Genomic DNA, 12,714 nt, shown 5'->3' with positions numbered 1-12,714 from the left:
CCTCTTTCCCCAGACACATTGAATTAAACAGCTATCAACAACAGACGATTAACATGAGGGGACAAGGGGATGAGCCAAAACATAAATCAGACAGTAATACTGTCTTCAGCAGAGAAGAGAGTATTGACCAGGATGACACCTTCTGTGAACTAATTATCAAAGCAACATTCCAAAGTAATTGTGAAACAAGCAATATCTTCTTTTTCCCCCTCTGCTACTTTAGTTAATGAAAATATATTAAAAAGAACATGGAAAGGACAAAAATAATAATAACAACAATAATCTCAATCATAAAAGCAACACAAGTAATAACTATATTTCGCTGCCAAAGGCTCTTCTTTTTTATAGCCTCCATCTGCCATGAGCAAGTAGTGCAAGAATCTACAATTTCTTCCACAGCCTTTTAATTCCCCTATGTATTTCTTCTGTCCACATTCTGTTAGTTTTCTTTTGTCTGCTTTCTGAGAAACTGTGTTTTATGTGACCACAATACATTTCTGATTGTCTGCTCCTGCTTCAAGTAAAAAATTTTTATGTGCAGCCTAATTAGAATAAAGTAGGAAGAGAGGCACAGAAGGGGATGAAGTAAATACATTTATATGTTTTTCAAGAGGTGAAATGGCAAGAGAAGAGAGGGCATGCTAGTGCTTTCTCATGCTGGAAAAGCAGCAAGTTAAAACTCTGATAGATGACTGAAAAAAAATGAGACAGGATAATAAGGTCTGGCTTCATTAGTGCCTCCTTACTAGTTCTGCTCGAGACTAATAATAATCCCTCTGTTCAGAGATAAATGGATCAATGTCTGTCTCTCCTTGTTAGCCTGCTGAATAGATGAGAAAAAAATGACATGTAATATGACTGCAGATGTGGGTATTCAGTGCAGATGAGGTTGTTCCAGAACAGGATTTAAGTTCAGCAAGAGAGATAGAGGATCTTGGGTCACGGTCCCCAGCACTAACACATAGGAGTTTTTGTCACATCAGAAACACAGCATGAAAGCTGCAAGGAGAACAGTTATCATGGCTGTACTCACTATACATCACAGCACTCTCTCTTGACATCCACATTGCATATTAGAGCCTTATAGAAGCCCTGACTTTTTTCATTTCTACTTTAAATACACAATTAAAATTGTTTGGACTTTAAGCTTGGTTCAGTGCAGGAATGTAAAACATTAAAATCCAAAATTATGTTCAGTATTTCTGTCTGTGTGTGTGTGTGTTTTGAAGGCTGATGAGCACAGAGGCTAAATTTTAAATGTATATTTGAGTTCAGGAAAGAATTACATATTCTCTGCTGACATCCCCAGCACCATGAGCCACGCCTACAAGCACTTCAGTTAGCAAGCAACAGAAGTATGGGCAGTTTAGCTGAGTGCTGGGTTTCGGTTTAGACATGGGATTTTCTTGGGATCTATAATATTGAATGGGATTATCTACAAAGAATACCAAAGATATATCATATTTAATGGCATTGGGCCCCTGTGGATCTTGAAATTCAAAACTACCTAAACCTGAAATCATTATTCTCATGAGTAGCTATTACTCTGAATAATATTGAATGGGAATACTTCAGAGTGAATATTTCCACCTTCTAAGTAAAACATGTGATAATTACAATTGGTTCTGGTAAATATAGTTACTGTAGCAGGAATTCAGGTAGCTTAAATTAGACAAATTCAATCCTCATGTGAGTGTATAGCAGAGGTTTTATTGTCGTGCTATCCTTGAATCTGCCTTTAAACAGACATTTTCTTTTTACAAAATAAAATGTTGCAAGTAGCAAGCTTATACCAGTTGAAAATAATTTCCTAAAATTAAATATACTAAATTATCCTGCATAATGAAGAAAATACCTTTATGTCTTTTAAAATTTATTTACTAATGTTTATTAATTACACACCAGATATAACAGTTACAGTTGGATATAGTACCCAGTTCCAAATGAAAAACTAGAAATGTTCATTAATATTTTTTAAAATTCAAAGATTTTAAAATTGCATTATTTCAAGACAGGGAAAAATCCCCCAAATCATCAACAAAAAAACTCCAACAAACTTATTAACTTCCTCCTAAATTAGTTAAGTGAATTTTCCAGTCAATTCACCTCAATAATGAGGTAAAGATGGCTTTGTAGCCATTTGCATCAAATCTCTGGATTAACACTCTCATTGCCTCTCCCAGGTAATGTTTCTCTCACAACTCAGCTGTTCACAGGCCTGGAATACATAATCCCATACAATTTAGGAATAAGCAGACCAATGTCATCATCCTCCTTTCTCCCCACCATGATTCCTTTTGTTATCCCACTCTTCAAGTTCTGTGGAATTTTCCTGATCCCCATTTTACTAGAATTTGAATTTCTGCTGTAAAAGGTACCTGGCCCTCAGCAAAATAAAATGTTGTGGCATACTAATTTACTGAACAGATGGAGCAGAGCCAGCAAAAATGAAAATATATACCTTTGTGCTGCTATAATCTTATCACAAAATACCAGAGCCTGGGAGGAGATTCTTCCCCAGATGCAGGACTTGGTTCTTCCTTTTGTTGAACTTGAGGAGATTCCCATGTGCCCAGTTCTCCAGCTGGTCAAAGGCCCTTTGAATGGCAGCACAGCTCAGGTGTTATCAGCTACAACTGCCAGTTTTGCATTGTCTGCACACTTGCTGAGGCTGCAGTTTGTCCCCTCACCCAGGGCATTAATGAAGGTGTTAAAGTATTCTCAGCCCAGTCCCAGGAGTCCTACACCAGTGAGTGGCCTGCAGATGGACACTGTGCCACTGATCACAGGCTTGCAATCCCAGCACACCGTTCCCAATCCACACCAGCAACCATTTCAGCAGCCCATTCGTTTGTTTATGAGGATGTCATGGAACACTGTAGAGTCTTGTGAAAGCCCACAAAGTCTGTGGTTTTCACCCGGTCCACTGAGATACACATTTTATCACCAGCATACCAGGAGGCTATCTGGCTGGTCAGGAGCTATTTCCCTTTCACAAATCCACAATGACTACTCCCAATTGCCTTGTTCTTCATAAACCTGAAAATGGTCATTAGGATTATTTGCTCCATCACCTTTTCACAGACCAAAGGGAGGCTGGTCTGCATCTTATTCTCTGCATTGTCATTCTTAAAGCCTGAAGTGATCTTTTCTTTCTTCCAGACATCAGGAGGGTTTCTACTTACCATGAGCTGCCAAAGGTAATTCAGAGTGGTCTCACAAGGATTGGGTAGCCTGTGGCAGGCACCTGCAATGCTCATAGTCCTGCATCTGCACAGAAATCTCTTGTTTCTCCTGGTTTTATTCCCAATGCACATGCAACAGTATAGAGGTCCTGCAGGGATGCACTCAGTCCTGCTGATTTCCCAGGGAAGGCAGGAGTAACTTCCCCCATAATGTTATCCCACAGGCATTTCCTTATGTGCAAATGTCCAAGGTGGATCCTTTTCAGGCTTACTTTGTTCATTTAGACATCCCTTGTTCACATCACCCTGCACAATTTACTTGGCAAGCCAGTCCACCCCTTCATCATTTGACTGTGGGTTATCCTCTCTCTTGTTGTGTCTAAGTTGAAAGTTCTCCTTACCAGGTCAGCTAGCCTGCTGATGATTTTTTCCCCACTTAATTGTCTCTTCATGGTGTTCCTCAATCCTGCAGGAATCCTGTAATCATCAAATACAATCCCCATTGCCAACACCAGTTACAACAACAAATTGTTGAAAGTCAAGATCCTTCTGCTCCTGCTCAGGTTCTTCCTCTTCACCAACAGAGTCAGGGGGAAAGCCACACTGACCCTCAAGACCCTGATCATTGGCCTCAGAGTCCTCTGCCAGCTCAGATACCTCAAACTGGAGAAACCAACCTGCAGAGACAGTGCTTACCCTAAACATTATCTCTATTTTGAAGTTACAGTATGGTTTTGGAAAGAGCTGAGGAAATATCCAGTGGGAATTGAACTCTCTTAGAATTACCTTTAAAAAACCAATACTATTTCTGTTTCAGGCTAAATGTCAGAAACTGTATGCCTCTTGCTTGGAAAATTCAAGATATTATAAGATAAAAGAAGGCTCTCAAAACTCATCAGTCATACATCTGCAAGTCTTCACATAAAGCAACTCTTCAACAGGAAACTTAAGGAAAAGCAATATTTCTTATTTCTCTGGTCTCCTCCGGAAATTTTGCACAGAAACTTTTCTGTGATTTCTTATAAATTAAGATAAAATGGGAGACAATTTGGAAATTTTCTACTTAATCTGAGTTATTTCAAACAGAGAAGGTAAATTAATTTTGAAGTTTTGTGTGGAGAATGCTTAATTTTAAATTAGATATTTTTTAACTAAAAGGAAACAGATATGAGGACTTAATTATTTGATAATCATTAGGTCTAAATTAAGACTGAACAGAAGGAGAAACCACACACACATGAGTAGTCCACACATGGGAATGAGGATGACATATGTTTCTGGTGAAGAGCTCTGAGGTGGCCGTGTTGTTCACAGATAAATTAGGAGGTAGATGATATGGTGCTTTCCACAGATATTAAAAACTAATCACACCCATAAGTTTTATAGTTGGAGGAAAAAAACATGCAATTATATATACTTATACGTGTGCTGGTGTGTATTTATACAAACAATTTTATGAGTTGAATCCATCAAAGAGTCTCTGCAGACTCACCAACACCAGCCTTCTCCATACTTTCAGCTACATGTCATTCATTCATGCCCAGATTTGCTGAATTGCTGGCCATTCTCTGCAAGCCTGGTGAGAAAAATGTGGATTTTAAGGTTGTCAGTACAATGAAAAAAAGAAAAAAGTTCTTACTAGTAATGACCTCTTCCTGTTCCCATGGTGCTGCAATTGATGATAAAGGGAGATAGACTTGCTTCTCTATCTCACTTTCCAGCCCTAGTTATTAAAACAAGACCAGAGAAATTATATCTAATCTTCCTAATGGGAGAAATTAAGCAAGAAAGAATTTTGATGACTGTAATGACAATTAAAAAAAAATAAGGAAAGTAACATAACAAGTTGGGTTTTTCTTCCTTGCTTCTTAGGAAGCTGTCATCGCTCCTCATGCAGAAACTTTGTAAACCCCAAGAGATCCTGCTTACTTGAGTAAATTAATTATTTAGTGAGTGATGCATTACAAGACACAGAACTAGATAAAATGCCCCAAGGAGATGATGAAAGAGTAAAAACTCTTGAACCATCTTTGGATAAAGACAGCAGCAAATAGGTAGTTGGTGGGGGTTTTTTTTAAGCCCAGTCCCAAGTGAAAACTGGAAAAGAAACATTCCTTCTTGGGGTAATCCTTCCTGTAAAGTAGACACTATGCTTTGGGTTTTTGCATTTGGATTGGATTTTTCCTCTTTAGTATGCTCACAGAGGGATATTATTTTATATTTAATAGTTTATCTGTGGACATAATGTCCAGAGTGTGTTGGTGACTCAGATTTCTCATTTAGTGTTCCAAATTCTACTCAATTTAAAGCATTTAGGTGATGAAAAAGGTCTGTCAGTTATGAGTATTTTAGTACGACTGAGTTACTCCTCACACCCAAAAATGATCTTGCAAATTACACTGATATTAGTTTTTCTACTTGCTTTTATGTGAGAGAAAAGGAATTATCTCCCTAAAGTAGCTGTCTTTTTCTGCAATAAATAAATCCAGCAAATTACACTGAAAATGTGTTCATTTGACCACAATACACTCTCTCAAATCACTTGGATGTTTCAAAGCTGTGAAAAAAATTTAGATCCATCACACCAGAAAAGCAATCCTTCTTGTCAAAGTGATTCATTTAATTTTTGTATCTTTTTCCACAGTGTCCTGAAGAGCAGGCTCTGAAAACACAGAGGGACACTTAAAACCAGCAAAGAAGGATAGGAGACAGGTAACTGTTCCCTAGGCAGAACAGAGCTCAGGACTCCTGTGTGTCCCTGCACAGCCTGCTTGTAAGAAGTGAGTAAGCACTGATTAGTAACTACAGGTAGTTATTCTGAAATCTCCATGGGGGATGTCACTGGGTGGGTAAAGCACATCAGAAAAGTAACTGCAGTCCTCCAGTCCCTGAAAAGATCTGCCTTAGTTATACCTGGTGTGTAGGGAGAAGGAGGAGAACTCTTGCAAAGTTGTAGGGATGGATAGTAGTGACATGGTTAAAAAATCTGCAAGTTACAGGCCCATGAAAGAAAAATCAGGAAGCCAGTGGCCCACGTGGCTAAATTAATGTGGATCTTAAAGGTGGGCATATGAAAGAATTATCTTAATAAAATGATGAAAGGAAATGAGGGTTCATGGCTGCTGTAAATGGCCCCTGCCCCAGACAATCCTTATATGTTCTTAAATATATAACTCAATTCCTTGATGTACCACAAATACCCTTGGAGGCCCAATGGACCAGAAATGCAAAGGAAAGGATCCACAGTGTAGAAAGTGATACATCCAACCATTGACTCCTGCTTCAGAGGTACCAACACTTCCTGTGACATTCATAACACTGTGAACTAAAGGGTAGATGGAACTGGTAATGGATTTGCTAACAGAAAGTGGAGTTTAATGCACTTCATAACAGGAGGAAGGAGATTTAGTAATCTCTTCAGGTTTTGTCTAAGACTACCATTCCATGCCAGCATCTCCAATTCAGTTCATTCTCTCAGGTCTCTTTATCTGGAATTAGGAGTGAATGAATATTGTCCCAAGTTAAATTAATGTTTGATGCTAATAAAAAAAAAAAAAGGATCTTGACCAAGGCTGTACACTCTAAACTTCATTGTTGTCTGTATGTATCTTTATGTGTAGGCTGTTTCATTGATCCTTTCTGTAACAATTAGCTGTGTGATGATTTTGGATAGTCCATGAACTCTTCATCACAATCAAAGAACGCTTCAGGAGGCCAAATCGGAAGCTGTAACAGATGGCAGGACACACAGAATTACGGAATTATAGAATGTATGGAGTTGGAAGGGACCCATCAGGATCATCCAGTCCAACTCCTGGCCCTGCAGAGGATCATCCCCAAGAGTGACCCCATGGTTCTGAGAGCATTGTCCAAACACTTCTTGATTTTAGACAGGCTTGGTGCTGTGACCACTACCCGAGGGAGCCTGTTCAGTGCCCAAACACCATCTGGGTGAAAAACCTTTTTCATAAATCCAACCTAAACATCCCCTGACAGCCTCAGGACTTCTCTTGGGTCCTGGCACTGGTCACCAGAGTGAAGAGATCAGAGCCTCTCCCTCTTCTTCCCCTCATGAGGATGTTGAAGACATTTGAGGTCTCCCCTCAGTCTCCTCTCCTCCAGGCTGACAGACCAAGGGGCCTCAACCACTCCTCACACAGCTTCCCTTCCAGATCCTTCACCATCCTCGTGGCCTCCTTTGGACCCTTTCTAACAACTTTTTGTCTTTTTTTTTATTCTGTCTTTTTTTTATTTATTTATTTATTTTATATATTGTGGTGCCAAAAACTGCTCACAGGACTCAAGGTGAGACTGCTCCAGTGCAGAATAGATCAGGATTGTATTGTGTTTATATTTCTTGACAGCAAAGAAATGCAACTTTTATTAAAAGAAAAAAAAAAGAAACTCTAACCTTTATTTTCAAATAAAGGCTGGAGTCCCAGTAGTATACCAACCTTTACCCTCGCTGTTTAAAATTTACACAGAAGGACATTTCTGGTGAGTAGAACATGGTAAAAGAGAAGTCTGAATTTTAGCTGTCAGGACCTTTTGTAAGCAGTTTGCTCTTTCATTTTAAATTATAAATTGTTCTTGAACCTTAATATATGCACATATATTTTTCTCTAAAAATTATCCATTATTCCCAATCCCTTCTCTAATTTCATGTATAAGACATGAATGAAGTAAAATAAAAGAGTTAGGAATAATGCTTCTTGCCTTAGTGAAATACTGCAACATGATGATATCACCAGGTTAAACCCTTTTACCTTGAAGTGGGCATGAATAATTCAGGCCTTCAAATTATTGTTCAGCCACATAACCTTGTCTGTCAGTCAACAAAGGCCACTCTTTCTGTCCCCATCCAAATTTAATAGGTGTTGATTCCCCTCCTCCCCACTGTCTTTTCTGTCTGAGACTTAAATGTACACGGACGTGCTGTTTAACTGGAGTGACTTGTGTCTGTACAGGACCCTACCTGACAAACTTTGTCTCTTCCTATTTCATCAGTGGCTATCAACAATCAACATACATGAAAGCTTTGCTGACTGTGCGTTATTGAAGTAATAATGAAATGCCTCATTTGAGCTTGCTTCTTTCATGAAGGGGAAAAAAAAAAAATCCAGCAAGGAATTATTTGCAAACTGTAGCATTTCCAAATGCTACAGAGCGTGGTTACAAAATTGACAAAGGAAATACATCCTGGCTCATAAACACTTGCAAATGATTATTTGATGAGCTCATTTTATAATCACTGCTGGGGTCCAAAGAATTATGGTGATAATCTTTCAATTTATTATTCCTTCAGGTCTAGATTCTTTACAAACTAAAACCAAAGAAAATATATTAAATAATAGGCTAAAAGTAATTCACATGTTCAGCATTGATATTGCTTTACTCTGAAGTCAAAAATCTGTTGTCATTCATGTGCTTCTGAACATTAACTGGTAAAAAAGATCCTTAATATTTGGCTCAGATACAACTCTCCAATCAATTATGTTCCTTGATTTGAGTAAAAGAAAAATCTCTTTGTCATTATGTTTGTACAGAAATTCTCATAATGAGGTCCTGGTCCACAGCTGGGATTCCAGGGTGCTGTTGGCACAAACACAGGACAGACCCTATCCCAAGTTCTTTCTTGCCCGTCAAATCAAATCCATGAGAAATCATGGCAATGAATTGGATCTGGACTAGGATGAGCATCCGGGCAAAACAGCTTACCTGCCCTATCTCTGAATATTACAATGTTTACAAACTGTGCTCATTTTTCTCCTTTTCAGCTCTAAAATTCCTTTACACATTTATGCTTTCATGCTTTACTCCTCTTGCATTTATTTTGGCACAAAGAAATATGAACACATATGATTTCTGTGGCTTACTCCTTTCTCTGGTTCAAGAATGGGGAAATTTAATGGTCATAAGAATATTCTCATCTAGTGTAGCAGCAAGACTGATGGATGTATTGAGCGCAATTTAATTCTGGTTATCCCCAAGATCAAAAGAGAAGAGGGACACCTTATATGTAGTTTCCCTTGACTTAGACAATGGCAAATTTGCTTAAATCGTGAATTACTATTCAGTTGCCTTTTTCTGACCCTCTCAGGCCAGCTAGATACCTCCTCTGCTTCTTCTGGCACCTGCAGTTCCTTGGAGTTTGCAACCATTTAATAGCCCAGCTTCTCCAGGCTCAGTGCAGCACAGCAGCAAGGCTGTCCGCAGTGACAAGGGAGCACAGAGTTTTTGTAGCTTCCCTTCACTGCTTTTACGGGCAAATAAAAAAAGCAGACAATCTGCATTACAAAATACTTCATAGCTCGTTTAAAGACACAGGGAAATTATTGGGCTGTAAACACAGGTTTAACCTGTATTACATGACCTGTAATAGCAGCTGTAAATTTCCCAGCCTATTTGGAAGCAATTCAAGGCAGCAATGTGGAGTTGAGCAAGCAATGTAGGGCGGAGAGGGGACAAAGGTTCAATGCTTGGCTTGAAGGGTGAACTCCTCCAAATTTTGTTAAAGAAATGAGAAATTAATGATTTTTTTTCTTTTATTTCAATTTTTTCTCACAGATCAGTCAGTGAAGATAAGGTGGACATTCTGTAATCTTACTTTTTTATTATGGTGCCACCATAAATTTTTTATGACCTTTATTTCAATCTGTGTAATTTTAATTCTATTTTTTTTTGTATTATTAGTATTTAAATTTTATAAAGCTAAACTTCAATCAAGTACAAGATTCACAAACAAAGATAAATAGGGTAAGATTACTTTATGCATCCCACTCAGGAGTCAGCTTTTCAGAGTCCTGATTTTACAGATGTCTTACAGGTTTTATGTCATCCTCCTAAACCAAAGTAAAATGAGGTTCTCAAAATATCTTTAAGTGATATTTTGTTCAGTAAATATTCTGACTGTGAAATTAATATTAAAAAGGTTCATCTGGTCTCAGTTAGCCCATCTTATTCTTGAAATATCTTCTCACACAGGTGTTAGAGGCCAGTGTTTAGGAGCAATTAAAGTATTTACATTGTTGAGAACAACCTCAGAAATTTAGTAGACATTTAAATTTATGGGCATTTCTCAAAGGAAAAAAATCCCCCCACAGTGATATTGGAACTGGCATCATGCTTCTGAAGGTAAACAAAGTTCTCAGTATGTGACTTTGTAGATAAAACAGTGAAGATGATCATCATGCTTAAATAATAATGAGAAAGCTTCAAATTTGGTTTTCTGCATATCATATTAGACCTGCAGATTTAACATGAGATGCAAGAGTGAATTTTCTCTAGAGAAACCAAGCTTCCTTTGTGGTTTATCATAATGGTTAAAGTATGACTAGAGGTAGACAGTGTTGTCAAACAGCTGTCAAGGTCCTGGAAACACTAGCAATTAGAAATCTGGAAAGTGAGTTGAAAATATGGGAACCAAAAGATCATGTGCTTGCTAATTTTTTATTATTTTTTTTTAAGAATAGAGAATAATTCAAGGAAATAATGCTGATTTGCATCTGAAATAGAAATTGTGGTTAAAGGCTTAAAGTAGGAAAAAAAAGACAAAGAAAAAATATTTTAAAAATCAATATAAATATAGAAAGGAGAAATATAAAGACATATGAAAGCAGAAATAGAGAGTGAAAAAAAAAAAAGAACAAAATAAATGTCTTTTATTCTCTCTATGACCCCAGCAAACAACCCAAATAAATACTACAGAGGTCATGGAAGTGGCAGAAAGCCAGTGGAATTGCCAAAGCACTTTAAAAAATACTGGAAGCTAAATTATAGTTTCCACGCAAAGACATAAAAAGTCTAATGTAGATGTACACCAGGAAGCCAGTAAAACCCTACACAAGAGCTCAGCTTTTTTAGGATAAAACAAAGAAGAGGCAGCACACTGACATGTAGGAAAAGCTGCTGAAATCTCATCTCCTGAGGAACCATCACCTTTCAATTAAAAATACAGCTCCAGACTTCAGACTTATGCCTTGAACTGGAAAAATAAACACCATGAAATCATGAATTGCTGCAAAGTGTTCCATTCTGTTCTAATTTTTTTCCTTATTTTTTTCTTTTTCTGATTTTGCACTAATTGCAACAGAAATTGATCAATTTCACAGATTGGTGGAGTAGGACATGCATTATACTTCCATATCACACTTTACTCTCCCTCATGCAGCATGCAGGCCTAGGGTTAATTTACCTCACACTATCCAAACCCTCCACAACTTTTCAACTCTTTATGGGCTCTTCCATAATGATCATCACTGCAGCATCCAAATGTGCAGCAGACAGGCACTAACCTCTGCAGCCCTTCCGTGAGGCAGGGCAGCATCTCCCATTCTCTTTGAAGCTGATATTGAGATGAGCCACTGGGTGTTACTATGTGCAATGAAAATTCAAGAGCCTGTTTCTCACAGGAGGAAATCAAAAGAGTTTCTCTGTTAACTTAATTGGGCTTTGAATCACTCTTTGTCTCAAGAAATTCTCATTGTTTGGTTTACAACAACTCAGAGTACATCTGGGCTGGCCACTAGAATACTAATTCTGGCACTTCATGCTGTACAATATTACAGTAATACTGTCTATAATAATAAAGCCTAGCTACTCTAAAATCCCCCTTGAGCTGAGATGTGCTTTGGCAGCCAGGCCTGTTTCCCTGAGGTCTGTTTCCCTGAGGCAGCCTGAATGCAGTCACCCTGTTCTGGAACCTAAGATGATTTCTGTCCTCTCTGCATGCTCCAGAAATGAAGTCCCTGGCTTAACCCTTGAAGACACCAAAAGAAAAAAAAAAAAAGGAAAATGTTGTATTGTGCCACAGGTTTCCTCCTGCTGCTCCATGGACACGAGTGCCAGCAATTTGAACAACTTTGCTGCTTGAACTTAACATTGAAAGCACCCAATGTCCACACATCTCTCTGAGAAGTGAAAAGCCTCATTGGACAAGTCAAGCAAGAATCTGAGGACTGGTTCAGACTGTTCAAGGACTGGGGATTCCCGGGGTGGTAGACTTCTATAATTAAGACAAATCTGTTGTTTTTTGTTCTTCTTCTTCTAATCATGTTAGTGTTCGGAATTCTATGTCGTATACTTTTAAAAGCTATCAACAGTTTAGTCTCCACTACCTCAGAAGTCAACCACACAGTTTGTGGACCTAAAGCGAACTGACAGGCCCACAAATCATGAGTGGTGAACAAATTCATAACCTGGATCAGAATAGGCTCGATGCTTTTCTTTTCATTTTTCTTAACGGATAAGGGGGAGGTGTTGTATTGCACTAAATAGTTCATTTAGTTGTTTTGCACTGGGTTCTGCATTATTGCACTAATAAGTATGTTTTTATCCTCATGGGATTCCCCTCTTACATCACATGGTCTTTCCCTCCCTCAAAAGCCCCGGTGGTAATGGTTTGTCCCTGGTTTACCCCTCCCCTGGCTCCTTCCTCACTTTTATACTACTGGCCGTGGCCACCTTCCTCTGCTCCCCTTCCCTTCAGCTTAAAATCCCCCTGGGAGGAGCTTCCCACCTCTTTTTCACC

At 38.4% G+C, this 12,714-nt stretch overlaps 1 long non-coding RNA gene across 1 annotated transcript; it reads right to left on the bottom strand.

Annotated features, from left to right (window-relative positions):
• Positions 1 to 2,871: 2,871 nt before the first annotated feature.
• Positions 2,872 to 12,324, bottom strand: LOC135289295 (uncharacterized). Its single transcript, XR_010352083.1, has 3 exons — positions 12,302 to 12,324; positions 4,678 to 4,761; positions 2,872 to 3,862 (listed from the first exon to the last, which is right to left on the bottom strand). It is a non-coding gene; the product is annotated as an uncharacterized LOC135289295 (long non-coding RNA).
• Between the last annotated feature and the right edge of the window lie 390 nt (positions 12,325 to 12,714).

The sequence above is a fragment of the Passer domesticus genome, chromosome Z (genome assembly GCF_036417665.1).
Source record: "Passer domesticus isolate bPasDom1 chromosome Z, bPasDom1.hap1, whole genome shotgun sequence".
Classification (NCBI taxonomy): domain Eukaryota; kingdom Metazoa; phylum Chordata; class Aves; order Passeriformes; family Passeridae; genus Passer; species Passer domesticus.
The sequence above is the reverse complement of the archived record's forward strand: the minus strand, read 5'-3'. Positions and strand labels throughout refer to the sequence as shown.